We start from the raw sequence: 21,563 nt of genomic DNA, 5'->3' as shown, positions 1-21,563 counted from the left end.
GTTCGCACTGTTTAAATGTAAGAGGGTAAGACAGTATTACTCAATGTGAGAGGTGGGCCTTAAAACTTGGAAAACGACTTTAGGACACATGTCCTACATTTTAAATGCCATGAACTCTGTCCTAGGAGATGCTAAGTTCTACCTTAGGGGTGACCTATAGGTATTAAAAAGGAAGGTTTAGGCCTAGTAAATGGTTTATTTTGCCAGCTTGAAATGGCACTTAAAAAAACTCTACAGCCTGAAGTGACAGGACCTAAAAGCACATTAGGGGCAGACTGTCACGATTCCCGCGCCTCAGATGTTCCCGCGGCCTTCAGCGCGACCCGACACGGTCTGTACGGCACCCTCACGGGATCAGGACTGCATCTATCAGCCTGCCTAGCGGGAGGCTCGCAGACCGGAAACGCCTTCAAAAGCATTTCACAGCGAGGACGCAGCGTCGGATATTCAGATCCTTGCCTTTGCGGAGTTTCGTGCCGAGTGGAGAACCTGTACGGAGTGGAGGTAAGAGCGAGCGGCGTCTCCCTGCCCCCATTTCACGATCCTTGCTGTTGAGCTGAGATGCACACCACGGAGGTGTTTGCCGCGTCTCAGCTGAGAAGAACCTTGGGTACATTTCTCAGCGCTTGCATGACGGAGGCGAGATCGAGCGGCTGCTCTCCGCCCCCGCCCTGTCAACCTTTACATCAAGCTGAGACGCACACCGCAGAGGTGTTTGCCGCGTCTCAGCATTTGCCTACAGGAGAGTTTGTGCCATAAACAAACCAGAGAGAGGACAGGAGGCATGATCGTGCGGCTGCTCTATGCCCCTCTCTGTCCATTGCATTGTGTTCTTCTGGGAGAGCAGGTTGAGCGGCTGTTCCCTGGCTCCAGCTGCGGACTGCATGGTTGAGTGCCCGGCTGGGCATTCCCAAGTCCGTGGCAACCCAAAGAACACTCACAAATGACACACTTCCCTTGTGCAGCAGTCGAGTGGCATTTTCGGCCGTTACTTAGCACTGTGCCCTCCGTTGGAGTACACCGGGACCGGTGTACATGCGGAGGATGGTGAGAACCCCTGGTGCTGCAGAGGGTATCGTTAACTTTCCGTTATGTACATTGTCCTGTATTATTTCTTCTTCGGCTAACCCAGCCTATTGTTTTCAGACTCCATTAAATACTTTAAATAGCCACTTGCCGTCTGCTTCTCTTGTTGCACCCTAACATTACCCGATCCCGGGATCCTTGAAGCGTTACACAGACATCCTATTTGGAGCCTGTAGTGTTACAAACACAAATGTGGCTAAGACACAGATTCTATTAATAAATTTGTCATCATTTTAACCCCTTCTATGCTGGTGACGGAACCACTCCGTCACCAGCCACTGGTGGGCTGTGCTAATGATGGAGTGGTTCCGTCACGGCCCGGCCGCCGCGCCTGCGCGGCGTTGATTTCACACCTGCGCGGCGCGTTCTATTAGGCGGGCGGGGCCGTGACGGAACCACTCCGTCATTAGCACAGCCCACCCATGGCTGGTGACGGAGTGGTTCCGTCACCAGCATGTCGGCACCGTGCGGCGCCCCCTCCCCCCCAGCGCCACGGCAGAATTACTGCCGCGGCCAAGGGGTTAAAGGGGCCATCCTGTGTTTTTCACAATATTTCAGCATGTGCTAGAAAAGGGTTAATTTACATTAAAAGTGCAGTTGAAAATACTCCTTAATGGTGAATTGGAACTGTTTTGAGCAATGCCTGCTCTTGTCCTTTGTCTGCATTTAGATTCTGTACAAGACATAAAAAAAGAGGGCAGGCCTGCCTTCCAGACAAGCTGCTCTAAGATTCTCTAACTGAGATGACAGTCCTCCCGAAAGTTAGAACCACACGATGTGTTTTAATTGTTCTGGTAAGATGTCCTGCAATATTGCATAGTTAAAAATACAAACATAGCAATTAGTGTATGCTTTCTGAATGTCCTACAGGTCCTGAGTGCAACCTCACTTAGGTACTTATCTGAAAGGCTGGTCTTGTCTTTAAGTTTTATGTAATATGACAGGTACAGAATCTAAATATAAATAAAGATAAAAGTTCAGAAGTTGATAAAAAAGTGTCTCAAATGCTTGTTTGTCAGACTATCAATAATAAAAGTATTAACCCAACAAAATATCTTGTCAAAAATCGTAAGAAATAGAGCTTTGGGACAATAAGTATATATAGATAGTTGGAACAATGGAACGTTGTCAACTCCACTGAATATAATGGAGTAGCAGTTGACTAAAAACATTGGTAGAGGCCATTGACTGTCAAAGCTGCAGTGTCCTAATTTACAAACTCTGGCTCTCCCCTGCATCTCCTCAGTATATGTTGGTTGCACAGAGGAATCACAGATAGGTAAAGGCTGTGGGTGAGTGCCTCAAAGGCTTAGAGCAAGTGCTTCAAAGTGTCACTGGTAGGTCGAGACAGACCTTTTATTCCACCTTGCATTTCTCCTGTGGTCTGGAGCCATTGTATATTGGTTTCCAAATCCCAAGCTGTTGGTGCACGTCAGTCTTCCTGGCTCTACGAGGTTAATTAAATCAGGCATGAGGCGGGATGAAGTAAAAGAGAGGGGTGAGGTGGTAGGTAGAAAGAAAGACAGTGAGGAAGAAGAGAAAGAGGAGAGATGGAGAAAGGGAATGGATGGAAAGATGTGAAAGAGCGAGAGTTGACAAAGAGAGCGGGTCTGATTTGGGCATTTTTACCAGGGCTGCTGTGGTTTCCCAGTCCAGTCATGGTCACCGGAGCTGTGGAAGAGGAGAGCGGATTTAGGGGCACATGCATCAATGGAAATTGCATCCGCAAATGGTGCGAATCGCAAAATTCGGCCGTTTGCGAATGCAATTCCAAATTTTGGGATGCATTATAATTTTTGTAATTTTCGCAATTTAAGAAATCGCAAAATTGTGATTTCTTAAATTGCGATTGCTTTTAAGGAATCTCAAATTGAGATTCCTTAAATGCAATGCATCAAACTTTAAAAATTTGCGAATTCGTAAATAAGGGGAGCAAATTACCATGAAGTTGACCTTCATGGTAATTTGCGAAAACTTTGAAAAATGCACTAAAGTGCATTTTTCAAAGTTGCATTTTACACACACACATGCCCTTGGGGCATGTGTGTGTGCAAAATGTACTTATAGGCAGATTTCAGGGGTGCAACAGGGTGTCCTTTGGACACCCCTGCACCCTTGAAATTGCATTCTCAATTTGCGAATTTCTATTGGTGAATTGCAAATTAAGACTGTATTTCCATTCATTCCTATGGGCCTCTAGGCCCATAGGAATGGATGGGGAGGTATTCCTTAATTGCGATTCTCAATTAGAGAATCGCAATTAAGGAATTTTAGGAAATCGCTATTTTTTTAGCGATTTCTTGATGCATTGCAGTTTGCAATTCCTTAATTGCGATTCCTTTTTTTCTCAATTAAGGAATAGCAAAATGCAATACTGATGCATGTGCCCCTATGTCCTCAGCTCCTAAGTCTACTTTGGCTCTGCCAAATGAAGAAAAACATTTTAATAGATGTCAAGGAGAGTTAGAAATGCAAGTGCCAAGTTTCACACTGCTATTAGTATGACATGTTTGACGATTAACTACAAGGACTGTGCACAAAGCTATGTTAGTCTTAGAAGTTTTGAAGCTACAAGCATGAGGGGATTAAAACCCCTTTCATCTCTAAGTGGGATTTATTTTTAATTAGATGACTCTGCTTTCATGATGCAGAATGCTCTAAAAGCCTGAACAATATTACTACATATTACTTCAAAGAATTCAGTATGACACCTTTTAATACAGGTACATCTTCCTACTTGTCATTGATATTGATGTTTACCCTCATTTTATTTGGTTTTACCCCAAGGGCTGTTATGCATCCGAGGAACTTTCGAGAGACTTCATATTCATAATATCAACTTATAAAGCTTAACAATGGCCATAAAATATTTCTTAAGAGTTCTATTAGTGCCTCGCGTGGACATTCTGCAAATTTTCTTTCGGGTTCTCACACGTCATTAAATGATGAGCCAAGTATTTCCTCGCCTTCCACATGTCATGGGTCACCTTCTATCCCTTCCCTTTCTACTCCTTCTACCAGTAAATCTAAACTAAAAGGCTCAAAAAGGCACACCCTCTCCCAAGAAGGCTCTTCCTCCAGTGTCAATGAAGCTTCTTCTGGAGTAGATTAAAACTTTAATGCAAAATCTAAAAAAAATTGGTAAAGGATGGAAGAAAAATGACTGACAACTGAACATTAACTGCTAAATTCATTAAAGTCCCCTTTTGCGAGTCTGTATTAGCGATTATTAAGGAATCGCTATTGCAGACTCTCAAAACGGGATTCATGTAAAAATCGCAATTTGTATTGCGATTCCTACAGCTTCCTTATTTGCGATTAGATAATTGCTAATCGCAAATAAGGAATAACTCCCCATTCATTCCTATGGGCCTAAAGGCCCATAGGAATGAATGGGGAGTCAATCCTTATTTGCAATTAGCAATTAGCTAATCGCAAATAAGAATGCGATTTTCAGGGTGCCAGGGGTGTCCAAAGGACACCCTGTAGCACCCCTGAAATGGAAATGTAGCCTGATGTTGCGCACACACGTCCAAAGGACATGTGTGTGTGTAACATACCACTTAGAAAAATGCACTTAAGTGCATTTTTCTACGTTTTCGCTATTTACCACAAAGTTTGACTTCGTGGTAAATAGCGGCCAGTAATAGCGAATTCGCTAATAAAAAATGGTTAATGAATTGCATTTAAGGAATCTCAAATAGAGATTCCTTAAATGCAATTCCTCGCAAATATGCGATTTCGCAATTAGCGATTTTTGCATTTGGGATGATGAATCCCAAATGCAAAAATGCGCTCGCAAACGGCCAGATTCTGAGTATCTGGCCCTTTGCGAGCCGATTTTTTGTTCATGAATCTAGCTGTAAATCTCTACTATCAGTGATACTAATCGTAAAATCAATCACTTCCATTCATGAGTTTCTGTGCTCCAGAGACAAGTTGAGGACTTAGAAAATAGGAATAGAAGAAATAATGTATGCATTTATGGGTTGCCGGAAGTCACAGAGGGTTTGGACCCAATACTACTTTTTAAGACTTGTCTTCTTAAGTTGCTAAATATGCCAGAGTTGCCCTTACTAAATATACAAGGGGCTCTTAGGGTGGGCTGTTCCACCTCTCATGGGATCTTCCTCACAAAACCACAAAGGAGTTATTTTTTATTTCTTTCAATATGCAGATCTAATTAAAATGCGCTCGGTAGCAAAAACAATGAAGAAAATCTCCTGTGTGGAAAAACACTTTACATTCCAAATGAATAAGTCAAGCCACCGCTGACAGAGGCAAAGAGTTTCTCAATTTTGAGACCAGCATTTTGTTCTATTGGTGCCTACTTTGGCTTCTTTCATCAATGACTTTTCACAGTTACTCACAACAATACAACTATGACATACAAAGATCCCGCATGTTTTTTGAGGAATGTCATGTTGAAACCATAGAAGTTATACCATCTATCGATCTAATTTTGTCTTTTTTTATTTTCTAATTTGAAGGTGTTGTCTTCACATTTTGTACTTATATTCATTCCTCATTTCATGTCACACTGGGTTTTATGCTTCCCTCCCCCTCTGGAGCCCAGATGTGCAATCTCTTCAAGGTGGCCTCAACCCCTCCACCTCCCCTACTTGATATGCCTACAGGTATGTCTCTCATTCATATTTTGTTTTCCTCATGGTTTTCCCTCCTATCTCTTTATTCTACTTTTTCCATTTGCCCTCCCTTCCTTTCTTCCTTCTTCCCTATCTTTGTTTTATGTGGTTTTTCTACTCAATTCAAACTTTTCGATTCTCTCTCTGGTTATTACTCATGATCCTCTATACCAAGCATCTCTCAGGTTATTACTTATGATCCTCTTTACCAAGCATGATTTATTGTTTCTTACTCCCTCTTTATGTTACTGAATATTATATAGTGGAATGACAAGGGATTAGGTTCACTAATTAAGACACAAAGGCCCTGATTATGATGTTGGGCGGTCTCAACACGGCTATTACAATGTGACCGCACATGGTGCAGTCGCATACTCCTATTTCTTTGGGAGCTTGAGCTGTGGCCGGAAAATGGCTGCAGCAGAAGCTAACATAGGGAAATGGGAGTTTCCGTGCCTGCCACACAGTGCAGTAATTGCAAACACAACAGTGATGGACAGAATGTGGATCAATGTCACACATTCACCCCAGTCCAAAGATCTGGGCCCAAATCCATTGTTTTTCCACTCCACACCACCCTGGGTTAGACAATGGCGATATGCAAATCAGCGCTGACCCTGTGCCCCATGGGAACAGTCCAGTCCGAACTACAAAAGCCATGTCCTTCCCAGAACGGAAACAAGCATCCGAGGACCGGCCCGGTTTCGAGGTAACACCTCTCATCAGCCCGGCTAGCTTGATTCCAGTGGTGTGGAGTGCCTGGGACTCACGTCTGAGCATCCCCAGTACACTTAGAGCGGTAATTGCAAACACAACAGTGATGGACAGAATGTGGATCAATGTCACACATTCACCCCAGTCCAAAGATCTGGGCCCAAATCCATCGTTTTTCCACTCCTCGGATGCTTGTTTCCGTTCTGGGAAGGACATGGCTTTTGTAGTTCGGACTGGACTGTTCCCATGGGGCACAGGGTCAGCGCTGATTTGCATATCGCCATTGTCTAACCCGGGGTGGTGTGGAGTGGAAAAACGATGGATTTGGGCCCAGATCTTTGGACTGGGGTGAATGTGTGACATTGATCCACATTCTGTCCATCACTGTTGTGTTTGCAATTACCGCTCTAAGTGTACTGGGGATGCTCAGACGTGAGTCCCAGGCACTCCACACCACTGGAATCAAGCTAGCCGGGCTGATGAGAGGTGTTACCTCGAAACCGAGCCGGTCCTCGGATGCTTGTTTCCGTTCTGGGAAGGACATGGCTTTTGTAGTTCGGACTGGACTGTTCCCATGGGGCACAGGGTCAGCGCTGATTTGCATATCGCCATTGTCTAACCCAGGGTGGTGTGGAGTGTAAAAACGATGGATTTGGGCCCAGATCTTTGGACTGCGGTGAATGTGTGACATTGATCCACATTCTGTCCATCACTGTTGTGTTTGCAATTGCCACACAGTGCAGGGCATAACAAGTGGGCAATATATGTGCCACCTCAGCCCCACTTGGAGGCCTTAGGGCGAAGGGGTACCTGCTTAGGGTTCCAAAGTCACTTTCTGAGAGGCTTTCCATGTCGGAAAGCCCAACAACGAAAAGCCTGTGGGAAACTGACATCGTAATCCTGGCAGAGGACATGCCACCTTGAAAGAATTATGTACCAGTTGTGACTGCCCGACAGGCTCCTTGAGCCCATTGGAAGCCAACAGCAATGACTGGCTAGTTTCACTTCCGACCGCCATCATTGAAATACGGCGGTCGAAAGTAAAACCTATGATGTCGGTTGGAAAGTCTCCTACCACAGGTCGGAAGATATCCAACTGACATCATAATAAGCTCCAAATGTGTTAACCCACCTATTAAAACTTAATGCTAATATTGCACACCTACAAGAAACGCATCTTATTGTCATTGAATATCTAAAGCCGAAGAATGGATAGGTTTGTGATGTTTTCCTTTATCTCAACACAATGGTAAACAAAAATATAATTACTTTTTTTGCACATCTATGAATGTTCACTAAGTTTCACAAGAAACGAATGAGGCAAGAAGATGAATATTTACTAGATTTCTAATTGATGATATCCCAGTCTCAATTTTAAATATATATTGTCCGACTATTACTGAATGTCGTTTTTGGCCCAATATTACTCAGAGACTCATGCAATATTCAGACAATAACTTTATTTTTGCAGGTAATTGTAATCAGATAGTTGACCTCTTTCTAGACAGAAAATATTTGTTTATTTATGTATCCAACACATTAAAAAAATTAGTTGTACACAATATTCGATACAAAAGGGGATGATGGACGGACCGTTTGAGCAAATCAAACACTCACCCCAGTCAACTGATTTGGGTTTAATCCATCACCATTCACTTGGCCACTGGATTCAAGATAGCCTGGCTGATGAGGATTATGAATCCGAAACCGGTCCCAGGATGCTTGTTTCCGGTCCAGGGAAAACATGGCTTGGCAGTTCGAGCTGGACTGTTCCCATGAGGCACAGGGTCAGACTGATTTGCATATGGCCATGTCTGAACTGCGGTGGCTGAGTGAGCTAAAGAATGGTGATGGATTAAACCCAGATCAGTTGACTGGGGGTGAGTGTTTGATTTGCTCAAACGCTCCGTCCATCATCCCCTTTTGTATCGCTTTGTTCGCCCTAAGTGTGGCAGGGTATGCTCAGACGTGAGTCCTTTGCTCAATTGGCCACTTGATTCAAGATAGCATGGCTGATGAGGATTATGAATCCAAAACCGGTCCCAGGATGCTTGTTTCCGGTCCAGGGAAAACATGGCTTGGCAGTTCGGGCTGGACTGTTCCCACGAGGCACAGGGTCAGACTGATTTGCATATGGCCATGTCTGAACTGGGGTGGCTGAGTGAGCTAAAGAATGGTGATGGATTAAACCCAGGTCAGTTGACTGGGGGTGAGTGTTTGATTTGCTCAAACGCTCCCTCCATCATCCCCTTTTGTATTGCTTTGTTCACCCTAAGTGTGGAAGGGTATGCTCAGACGTGGGTCCCTTGCTCACTTGGCCACTGGATTCAAGATAGCCTGGCTGATGAGGATTATGAATCCGAAACCGGTCCCAGGATGTTTGTTTCCGGTCCAGAGAAAACATGGCTTGGCAGTTCGAGCTGGACTGTTCCCATGAGGCACAGGGTCAGACTGATTTGCATATGGCAATGTCTGAACTGGGGTGGCTGAGTGAGCTAAAGAATGGTGATGGATTAAACCCAGATCAGTTGACTGGGGGTGAGTGTTTGATTTGCTCAAACGCTCCATCGATCATCCCCTTTTGTATCGCTTTGTTCGCCCTAAGTGTGGCAGGGTATGCTCAGACGTGAGTCCCTGCTCACTTGGCCACTGGATTCAAGATAGCCTGGCTGATGAGGATTATGAATCCAAAACCGGTCCCAGGATGCTTGTTTCCGGTCCAGGGAAAACATGGCTTGGCAGTTCGGGCTGGACTGTTCCCATGAGGCACAGTGTCAGACAGATTTGCATATGGCCATGTCTGAACTGGGGTGGCTGAGTGAGCTAAAGAATGGTGATGGATTAAATCCAGATCAGTTGACTGGGGGTGAGTGTTTGATTTGCTCAAACGCTCCGTCCATCATCCCCTTTTGTATCGCTTTGTTCGCCCTAAGTGTGGCAGGGTATGCTCAGACGTGAGTCCCTTGCTGACTTGGCCACTGGATTCAAGATAGCCTGGCTTATGAGGATTATGAATCCGAAACCGGTTCCAGGATGCTTGTTTCCGGTCCAGGGAAAACATGGCTTGGCAGTTCGGGCTGGACTGTTCCCATGAGGCACAGGGTCAGACTGATTTGCATATGGCCATGTCTGAACTGGGGTGGCTGAGTTAGCTAAAGAATGGTGATGGATTAAACCCAGATCAGTTGACTAGGGGTGAGTGATTGATTTGCTCAAACGCTCCGTCCATCATCCCCTTTTGTACACAATATTCAACAAAGATTCATTAAATTGATGCTTGAAGACATTGTAACCCTACATTAAGGGAATTTGCATATTTTTCCCTCTCTCAGCACACACAATCACGAATAGCTCTTACTCAAACTTTACACTCAGTAGATATTGGTTCCATTTGAATTTCTGATCATGCTCCTGTTTCAAAACAATGAGATATTTTTCCTTATCCCCTCACTTCAAAACACTGGAGATTTAAAAATTCTCTAGTAGAAAATCTTTCACCTTTTCTTTTACCTCCTTTTTTCATGATTTTTTTCATCTGAACCAAATTGATAATCTTTCTTTTCACACTATTTTGGATGCTTTTAAAATCTCCGCCAGAGACAGGTTTATTGGTTATGGTTCTAAAAAGCAGAAAATATCCATTGCGAAAATGTATATTTGTTGCATTAATTAAAAGGTTAGAACACGTATACTATACAATGAATTCAAAAGATTGTTTACAGAACTTAATTAATGCCAAATTTCAATATAATTAAATATCTACTAAAATGCATTAACTTACCTCTTTTAGGGCCAGATGTAGGTAATTCCTATTTACCGACTCTTAAATACCGACTCATACCGAATCGGTATTTAAGAGTCGGTAAATAGGAAGGAGGCAGATGTAGGTAAAAAATTACCGATTCTGTAAGAGTCGGTATTTACCGAATCTGTAAATACCGAATCGGTATTTCACATTGATTCCTATGGGCCTTGAAGCCCACATGTGTGCCATGTGACACACAGACATGCCCTCAGGGCATGTCTGTGTGCCACATGGCACAGGTGTGCATGCACAGATGTGCATGCACACCTGAATTCGGTATTTTACCACCCAATAGGATTCGGTAAAATACCAAAGTGGTAAATTTACCGAATCGGTAAATATACCGATTCTGTAAATTCAGACCCACCTACATCTCAAAAGCCAAATACCGGTCGGTAACGGCCGATATCGACCGTTACCGACCGGTATTTGGCGACCTACATCTGGCCCTAAATCTTGTGCTAGATATTGCAGTGGCAAAAACAAATATGGAAATCTTTAAGCTAATTGTCTCAAGATCAACATTTTATTCTACCCTAGATAATCACCAAATAGTAAAATCTAAAGACTCTGATATTTTGGATGAATTTGTTCAGTTCTACAGACAACCATATACTCCTGAATATTCCCCAATTGATCCTGAAATTGCAAATCTTTTTTCAATCAGAAATCCTTTGATACTCACCTAGATCTTACAAAATTAACCACTGATATAACATTGACTGAACTTCATACTGCACTATATTGTCTTACAAAAGATAAAGCACCGGGGGCCATAATACACAAAGTGCCCTAGGGGCACAATGGGTGTTTGCGGCCCCCGGGGCACTTTGGATTAACAAAAAGGCCACAAACGCTTCTGTGTCCCCATCTGTAATACTGATAGCACTGTTGCATTTAAAGCGCCAACGCTATCTACAGATGGCATTCCCTCATTTGCATGGGAGCGTGCCCCATTCAAATTAGGGAATCCCTTTGCCTTTGCACCCACTCCATATTACAGACGCAGGCACAGAGGCAAACAAGCTCTCAGGAGGTGCCCTGACAGTGGGTCACCTAAAAGGTGGCACACTGGCAGTATGCTTCCTGATGGCAACCCTCTGAAGGGAGGACCCCGAACATCCCCTTGCAGGTGGATGCAGTCAGTGGCGTAGGAAGGGTGGTGCGGTGGGTGCGGACTGCCCCAGGTGTCATCACTGAAGGGGGTGACAAAATGGCAAAAATATATGTAATAAACACTAAATTGTGCCATTTTGTCAAGCCGGGGATGACAAGAAATCACTAAGGGGGTGACACAATGGCAAAAATATGTGTTTTATACACATTTTTGACATTTTTTCAAGCCGGGGGTGACAAGAAATCCCTAAGGTGGCGACACATTGGCAAAAATATGTGTTTTAAACAAATATTTTTGCCATTTTGTCAAGCTGGAGGTGACAAGAAATGTTCTGCACTGGGTACAACCTGACCTTGCCATGCCACTAGGTGCAGTCAGGATCTTTACTCCCCTTTAAAAGTGTAGGCAGGTTCCCGTCTGCACTGTTAAAACACTGAGTGCTTTCACAGCAGTTTCTCTGTTTTTCACAGGAAGTAGCTGCGCTTACGGCAGTGCAAGTTCGCAGGTGCTCTGGGGTCATAGGATGCATTTTAAATTTTTTGTGCTGGGCACACATTGCAAAAGGTGCACCTGGCACTAACAATGCACCTTTAGTGTAATACGGGCCCTGATGGTTTCACCATTGAATGTTTTACCCATTTTTCTCGCTTGCTGCTTCACAAACTCTTTTCACTCATAGTTTCCGTTTTGCATTCAGGTAAATCATCCATTTCCTTTATGAAAACACTTATCTGTCTTCTTTCACAGGAGGGAAAGGATATACATTAGTGTACAAATTACACCCCCATCTCTTATGTAAATCTTGATTATATTTTTTTTCTACAGCTTTGGCTCTAATACTCGAATCTTTTATACCTAGATAACTCAGCAAAGAACAATCTGGCTTTGTAGTAAGATATATATCAGAGAACGCAAGTCTTGTATTTGATATTTATTCCAAACCTTCTCATATGTCAGAACCTGTAGCTGCATTCACTTTCATTTCTGAAAAAGCATTGATCATGTTAATTGGCATTTTTCCTTTCATATTCTTAAATGGTTTGGGTTTAAATCAACATTTTGTTTTTCTAATTTCTCTAATATACACTTCACCTAAGGCAATGATTGCTGTCAACATATTCACTTTTTCATACTTAACATTGGGTAGAGGGGATAGATAGCATTGTGCTCTTTCACCTTTTCTCCTTAATCTAGCATTAGATCCCTTTATTTTTAAACTAAGACAAGATCACCCTGTTGGATGCCGAGAAGGCATTCGACAGGGTGGCATGGCCCTACATTTGGGATTTACTTGCAATTAAAGGGTTCGGCCCGCGTATGATAGTGGCTCTGGGGGCTTTATATCAATCACCAACGTCCTCTGTCAAATTTGGGGCTAATAAATCTACCCCCGTGTCTATCCATCGAGGCACTAGGCAAGGATGCCCCTCATCTCTGCTCCTTTTTGCTATATATATTGATCTTTTTCTATGTGAACTGAATTGAGCGGAAGATATAACTCCAGTGGAGGTTACGGGCACTTCTTATAGAGCACTTGCCTACGCAGATGACGTGGTTGTGGTTACAACAGACATCTCAAAGGCACTGCCAAAGATCGAGGAGCTTGCTTCTCGTTTTGGGGCTTTCTCTGGATACAAGCTTAATCTCTCGAAGACGCAAACGCTATATGTCGTGCAGAACCCACCGCTACATCTTAATATAGTACCCATTGCCACATATTTGGGAATCAAGATTACAACCCCAGTGTCCGATATTCCAAAACTTAATTTTGATCCTATTCTTAAAAAGGCTAACTCCACATTGGAGCAAATTGATCATTTACACCTGTCTATTTATGGAAGGAATAATGTATTAAAAATGATAATATTGCCTCGATTATTATACCTATTTAGAACTGTGCCTTTAGAATTTCCTCTAGACCTCTTTAAACAACTTGAGAGGAGGGCGGGAGATTTTTTTGGGGCTATAAACACCACCGTAGAGCCTATAAAAAATGATTCTCCTGAAGGCCAGAGGAGGGTGGGGGGTTCCGCATTTTTTGTTCTGTTATTTAGCATCTGTTTTGCAATTTATTAATCCCTTAATTGTAGGCTCTAAAGCACCAATTTCTGAGGCACATTACCCCTCGATATATGAATTTGCTCTAGGGGCTGAGGCCCGTGGATGTTTGCTTAAGAATGTAGAACCCAGTTACTACAAGAAAACGAAATTTAAGACTATAACAGCAGCATATTGGGTTTGGAAGATAATTAGGCGACATCTGGGTATGTCTAAAATTGTGAGGTATACCCCTTTGTCATCTCAATATATTCTTCCTTCAATTTTTAGAGATCATATTATGATAAAATGGCGTAATCTGGGTATTAATTGCATTGGCAACTTATGGCAGAATAATGATATGATACCCTTTTCGGACCTTCAACTTAAGTTTAATCTTACTACCTTAGATTATTATGAATATTTACAGTTGCATAGCTTCCTTAAAACATTATCCCCACAGGAACGTCTTGGTCTCCAGAAATTCCCACTGATTGATAGTTTATATGTTAAAAGAAAGATTGGCTTTCTCTATAACTTATTGATTTCATCCTATTCAGATGATTTATCATCGGTAAAAGAGAGATGGGACGAGAAGCTTGGTGTGGATAATGTATTGATTGAAGACTCTATTCTCTTGGCTAATTCCATTTTATTGACTGGCAGATCTCGCACACAGCACTACATGGCTCTTTTTGATCTCTATTACACCCTTGAAAAAATCTCTAAGTGGGGAGCGTTTAAAGGAACATCATGTAATAGATGTGCATTGGATGCTGCGAATGCAGTGCACATGTTTTTTGGTTGTCCACAATTAACATTACTGTTCTCTGAAATTCAATCTTTTCTTTTTGTATTAATGGGAATCTCAGTAAACTTAACGGCAGAATTAGTACTGATAGGGGTGTCCCCTACAATAATAGGAGATAATAGAAAGCTGCTATTTATTGTTATGCCTACCTAACGTGCTTGTATTACTCAAGAATGGATTAGTCAAGATCCTCCTACCTTTTCTACTTGGAGGGCTCGTTTGCTAGCTATGTACAATTTGGAATATGCTATTTATGCAACAAAAGGGCGAAAAAAAGACATGCAGGACAGAAAATATGGGCCCCAGTTCAACAGTGGATCCAGGGGGAAACGGTGTAACTAGTACTATTATTTTTATCATTTGTGTATGAATTTGACTGATTCCAAGCTTATTTTGAAATGTGTTATATAATTATTTTGTTGCTTGTATCAATGATATTTCATGATATGTCTTGCTTGCAATAAAAAAAAGACAAGATCAAGACTTTCATGTTTTTGTATATTAAATTAAACAGCAAAGTAAAACAGCAATCAATGCCTATGATATTTTTTTATTCATTTCTGAGCCTAAAACTTCACTTTAGGCATTTTTCAATACTTTTTTCTTTTATTCTCTTGCATCTAGTTATCAATTAAATCATGATACATTTTAGATACTACCCCTAATCAAACATACTTTAAAACATACTTGTTTTAACACCACCTACTCATTGAATACCACTAGAATAGAATATCTAGGTCTATGGTTCACTCAATCCATTAAAAAATGCTATTTCACTGAATTTGATGGATTGGATAACTAAACTATCATCATTAGTAATGCAATGGCCTCCTTTATAGCTCTCTTGGTGAGGCCATCTTGATGCTAATAAACATGTTCCAGTTGTCTTATTTACTATATCTATTATCCCATTTTCAAGAAAATGTATTATATTCTTTCTTCGTTTATTTGTAATTACAAAAACTAACATGTCCCTGATGAAACTGAAACACCCTAAATCTGATGTAGATGTTAACGTTTCTGATTATTATCAGTAGAACACAGCCTTTTTATTAAAACTATCCGTCCCTTGGATTCTTGAATCACCTGATTATTTTCCACAATGGGCAGATTTATATAAATGGCTTACTTATCCTCATTTTCCTTCTGTGACATTTTGATGTTCTTTAGAAAACCGCAAAGTATTTCAAACATTTAAGCACATTTTTCAATAATATCTTGCAAAAAATCCGATAGATATTAATATATTTTTGATTCCGCTATTTGGCATGATAAATTAATATTACTTAACTGCAAACCTATTAATTGGAAACTTTAGAGATAAAAGGGCCTGATATGCACAGGCAAATAATAGAAGACAATTTTATTCTGTCATCCTTCCAAGTGCAACTTCTTTCATGATTTCCACCTTCCTATCATCAGACATGTCAGCCATTGCAAAATGTTATATCCAATGCATGCAATCAATAATGATAAAGGGGGACAGAAAGCCCACTAGATACCAGGGATTTTTGTTATTACTTTAAATTAGGGGTGGGGGCTGCCCACTATGGGCATGTCAATGCCCCCCCCCCACCACAAAAGTACAGTCTTTCTGTTCCCTACCGGGGGGCAGAAATGGACAGAAACGTATTGCGGATACATCAAAATTATCTATCACAAAACGATCTGCTTTTGCAAGGAGGGTTCCAAGAGTTTTTAGTCCCAGGCTTAGCGGCCATCTAGGGAAACGTAACAAACCCACACATTTCTGAAAACTAGAGACCCGGGAAGTGCAGGAAGGTTTGGATTTCGTGTATCCCCCACCGTTTCCCTACCCAGAATCCCTTGCAAACCTCAAATGTTGAAGAAAAAATCTAATTTCTCTCAAATTTCTGTGTAGAAAAGTACTGGAATCTGCATGGGTCCACAAATTTCCTATCACCCAATGTTCCCCCAGGTCTCCCGATAAAAATGGTACATCACTCACATGGGTGGGTCAAGTACCCGCGACAAGCAAGGGCCCAAAATGTATTGAGGAGACTTCTAAATTACCTGTCACAAAACTGGTTTTGCAAGGAGGTCAATGGGTTTTTGGCCCCGGACTTGGCGGAGATCTTGGAAACTTACAAACCCACACATTTCTGAAAAATAGACACCCAGGGGAGCCCAGCGAGGTATAGCTTGTTTGGATCCCCCAATGTTTTCCTACCCTGAATCCCCTGCAAACCTCAAATTTAGCTGAACAAAAAAAATCACATTTCTGTGTGGGACAGGGCGGAATCTGCATGGTTGCACAAATTTTGCACCACCTAATGTTCCCCTAGGTCTCCCGATAAAAAAGGTACCTCACTCGCGTGGGTGGATTAAGTACCCGCAACAGAAAGGGGCCCAAAACCTATTGAGGAGACATCAAAATGACCTATCACAAAACAACCTGATTTTGCAAGAGGGGTCACCTGGGTTTTGGCCTCGGGCTTGTTTGCCATCTAGGGAAACTTCCAAACCCACAAATGTCTGAAAACCAGACACCCAGGGGAGTCCAGCAAGGTATGGCTTGTGTGGATTCCCTAATGTTTTCCTACACAGAATCCCCTGTAAACCTCAAATTTAGCTGAAATCCATCCTGGATTCCCTTGGGTGTCTAGTTTTTAAAAATGTATAGGTTTGCTAGGTTCCCCTAAGTGCTAGGGTTCAGAATCTATAGCTAGGCACTTTGCAAAAAAAGGGTCAGTTTTCACTGTGAAAATGGGGTGTGTCCTTGTTGCGTTTTGGGCCGTTTCCTGTCATGGGCACTAGGCCTACCCACACAAGTGAGGTACCATTTTTATCGGGAGTCTGAGGGTAACAAAGAATTATAGAGCAACTGTTATTATCTATTGACTTTTGATGCATTTCTGACTTCTAAATGAAAGACGTTGCACAGTTATTGGCTCTGGGTTCGTCGGGTTCTTGGTGAACCTACTAGTCCTATATATCCCCACAACCAGAAAAGCCTAGCGGAGGTAACAGTATATTGCCTTTAAACATCTGTCATAATTTGAAGAAGTTACAGGTGAAAATGTTGGCCCAAATGGCTGTTTTTTCAACTCATTTGCAATTTTTTCTATTTTCAACTGTTAGTTTCTATAAAGAAACCTTGATGGCTCTACACAAATGACCCCTTGCTGAATTTAGAATGTTGTCTACTTTTCTAAAATGTATAGCTTTCTAGAATCCATTATTGCTTGCATACCCATTTCTACCATTAACTGGAAGAAGGTTAAAAGCACAAAAAATAGCATAAATAGGCCATGTCCCAGTAAAATGACAAAACTGTGTAGAAAATGTTGGTTTTCTGACAAAAGTCTGTCAGTTCCATAAAGCTGGGAAAATGTTGATTTGAATCCCACAAACCCTTTGTTGATACCTTTTTTCAGGGGAAAAACAGACACTTTAATTTGCAGCACTTTTTTCCCATTTTAAAAAAAAAAATGAAATCGCTGTATTTTGGCTAATTTCCAGAGGAATCCACAAATTCAGGGAACCTTTAGAATCCCCGTAATGTTGGAAGAAATGGACACAAATTTGGCATGGATACCTAATGTGGTAAAAAAAAAAGACAGGGGCCTAAGCACGATCTGCCCCAAATAGCCAAAAAAGGCTTAGCGCAGGGGTGGAAAAGGCCTAGCAGCGGAGGTGTTAAAAGATAAGAAACAAATATTTTTTTTTTTAATACCACAGTACCTATTTCTTTCATTAATATTTAGTGAGAAGCCTCTCTGCTGACTGGGAACACATTTCCATAAATGTATGATTTTTTTACCTACTGTTAGCAGTTGCATTTCAACAGATAACGAGAAATTGGAAAGACCTCACTCAACTGTCTTTTCAAGCATGGTGGTACAAAGTTGAAACAGGAGCGAATGCTTCTTTTAAAGAATAATTTTCTGATTAAGGGATTACGCACCTGCAGGTCAGCTATTATAGGCTGTTTGGACTCTATGGACACACAAATTAACTGTAAGATTGTAAAGTTTCTGCTTGCCTTTGAAAAACGCTTGTTAAATAACTAATACCTCTAACACTGTACTGTGATTTTCTGAAACTTCATTTTCTTTGTCCTTTTAAAATGATTATTTGAATTTTATCTTGATGTAAATTTTGAAGATGTATTTTAACTAATTTTAAATTTTAATTTTTGTCACAAGTGCAAAGGAAATTTTGTTATGGTTTTAATTAACTGAATAATAAAGTTTAAACAAACAAACAAGCATGGTGGTACACAGTCTGTTCCAATCATCGACTTGAAACAGTATATGTACAGCAAATATCCCTTATATATAAACGTTATATCCTATGGTCCCTAATTACTAATTTTCTGGATGAATATGCAAATCCCTCCTTTGCTCGGCAGCCAATTGCAGAAGATGTTCCTCAATTCGCTTCACTTATACTTCTTCTCAATATTATTTATGGTTTTCAAATAATCCTCTAAGTTTAGAGTTATTGATGCAATATCACACTGTTACAACAATACATCATATATGGTATTGTTATCAAGTTACTACATTTCACCTACTATTAATAAAGTTATCATTTTAAACTTAAAAAATAATGTTCTAAAAGCCTAAATCACCTCTGTAACAGTCTATACTGGCCATTATTCTCCCTATTTCTTAATATAGGTCCTCGGCATTGGTTCGGGCCTATAATGCTAGAGTGGGCCTATTATGATATGTAAAAACCCACTAGGCAGGCTATACCGCTGTAGTATGGATTTCATATTCTTAATTGCACATCAAGGTACTGTGACAATATTGATTGCCAAGGTGAATACATGAGGATCTAAGAACAGTGTAGCTACATTTCCCTATTTACTTAACTTTTCGATATTCTGGTATAAGATAGGTTTTGCATAAAAATTTGTCAGATCACCAGTAGGAAGCATTTCCATTGGAAGCAGCATTTGTCTGATGGTAAAGTTCGATTTCCTAGCCTTCTATGAAATATCAAGAAAAACAGGGAATGGCCTCAGTTAATAATTTAAAGTTAAAATGACACACCTGTGTATGTGCCTGGACATGTAATGTGTTCCGCTGCTGACTAAGCTATGATTCTCTATTTAAAAAAACATTTTGACTCTAGACTAATTACATTGTGGACGCATCCTTCACTGGAATTAATTGATGAGAAGATTTTGGTAAATGTCAATCCCCACTTTTTATGTGTATTTCATTTCATAATAAACTACAAAATACACAGACCTTTTGGCTTGCTCAACTACTTGCAGATCTTACATGTTAATCTTCAGCAGACGGTATGCAGTTTGAATTAATAACATGAACGTTATTGATTGGGCGGATTGTTAAATGCTGCATCTATTTAAGTAGTCCAGCCCTTAAAAATACATCACATATCAGTGTTTCTAAAAGAACCATAAGAGCAGTCATCATATTTTCAAGATTATAGTAATATAGGCAAAAATGTGGTTAAGACACAGATTCTAGCTAGAAATCTGACAGAATTATTAATTGGGTGTCTGGGATTTTCCATGATATTTCAGAAGGAGCTAGGTAAATTACACAGAGCTCTCATTGGAAATCTTTCGCAACGGTGTCTTGAGCAATGGCCTCTCACTTTATTTGAAATTTGGAGACAAACTGTGTTCTGATGACATTATATCCCCTACATCAGTCATTTTCACAGCTGTGCTGACCTCTGTTGCATCAGTGAAAAACAGGCCTTTTTATTTCCCCAGGCATTTCCACAGTGGACCAAAGCCATTGGGGTCCGTTTTGAAGGGCGTGGGCCACTCTTGGTACCTATGTTATTTTACCCAGCTCTCTTATGTTAAATGGAGGGGAAGGCGCCGAGAGAAAGATAAAGAGAGGGATGGAGAAGAATGGTAGAGAGAATCTTATCAAAGAAAGACCAGAGAGAAAGCAGAGAAGGTTAGAGAGAGACCGAGAGAGAGAGCTTTAGCACGGGAAGCTGAAAGATGAGTGTGCTTCACACATCTGAGTGTTTTAATTTCCAAAAATAAATGCATTGTGATCTGCACTGAATTCCCTTCCTTGTTGAAATGAAATGTGTAGTAACTTGGGTCCAGACTGAAGGTAGCTTTTAAGTAGATTTATTAGCTAATACAAAGTTCTTAAGAAGTCGTTACAAAGCCCCACCAGGAGCGCCTGGCTAGGTGCTCAGCCCAAGACCAACTGTGATGAATCAGGTCATTACATTCTAAATGACATCACATTTACAGAGTTCCACTGGGGGAGTAGAGGAAGACATGTGAACATATTTATTAAGATATTACATATCCTCCTTTCTCAAAAAAAATACAAAGAAAGAAACTTAGGTAAGAAAATAACACACCACAGAAAAGCAAAGAGTGTGCAGAATTAGAAGTAAAAATGTACAAAAGAGAATCAAAGAGTGCTGAAGAATCAGCAGTATAAGTAAAGAGAAGAGAAGAGAGAGAGATGAGGAAGCATATTAAATACAAATAGAGATTCCATATTGGATCCCTTTATAGACATATTACTCATCCTCCTCTCTAAACACGAAAAAGAAAGAAAAGTTAAAGAATAGGCAGGAAAACCGTCAATGGCAGTTCATTTCACACCTACTGGCCAGGTAAGTTAGAAAAGGACAGCACAGATCAGGAGAAAACGAATAGACAGTGAAAGAAAAGAGAAAATTCACTCAACTTTCACTATCATATATAAGAAGAATAAAATACACAAGAAAAATTCAAACTGGGCTAAAGTGGAAAACACAAAACAAGTATGATGAACAAAACGCCCAGAGTAACTTAACCCATGCATTACGGCGACTGGGACCATACACCCATTAAGGGTAAAATTTACTCATGTATGGGTATTCTCGAATGGAGAAAACAATGTGCACAGATACAAAATTAAACTAAGCCCACACTAAACATCAGAAGAAAGATAAGATGTGTACAATATTGAGGGCATTAAACAAGTAAACTGAAGCGCATATAATAATGGGAAGACCCAACAAACATTCGCAAACTGAAATGCATATAATAATGGGAAGACCCAACAAACAAACCTTAGGAAAGGTCAATAATTATGCATAGTAAACAGAACACTCCGTGAAGAGGTTTACGCTGTGCACTGTAATGACAGGACTAAACATCCTTTCGTGGTACCCTTTGCGGAGTAAACAAAACAATGTGCACTAACAGACAGGACTATAACCCTGTGAGACACCACGGCTCGTGGTACAGATTGTGCACTGTGAAAAAGAAGTACAGAAAAATGTGCACTGCAAAAAAACGAATTTCTTGTAGACTTTGTATACTGAAATAACATGAGGTACGTATTATTTGGGTAAGAACCCAAAAATGTTTTAGACTTT

The sequence above is a fragment of the Lissotriton helveticus genome, chromosome 3_1 (genome assembly GCF_964261635.1).
Source record: "Lissotriton helveticus chromosome 3_1, aLisHel1.1, whole genome shotgun sequence".
NCBI classification, from domain to species: Eukaryota; Metazoa; Chordata; class Amphibia; order Caudata; family Salamandridae; genus Lissotriton; species Lissotriton helveticus.
Note: the sequence above shows the minus strand (reverse complement) of the source record.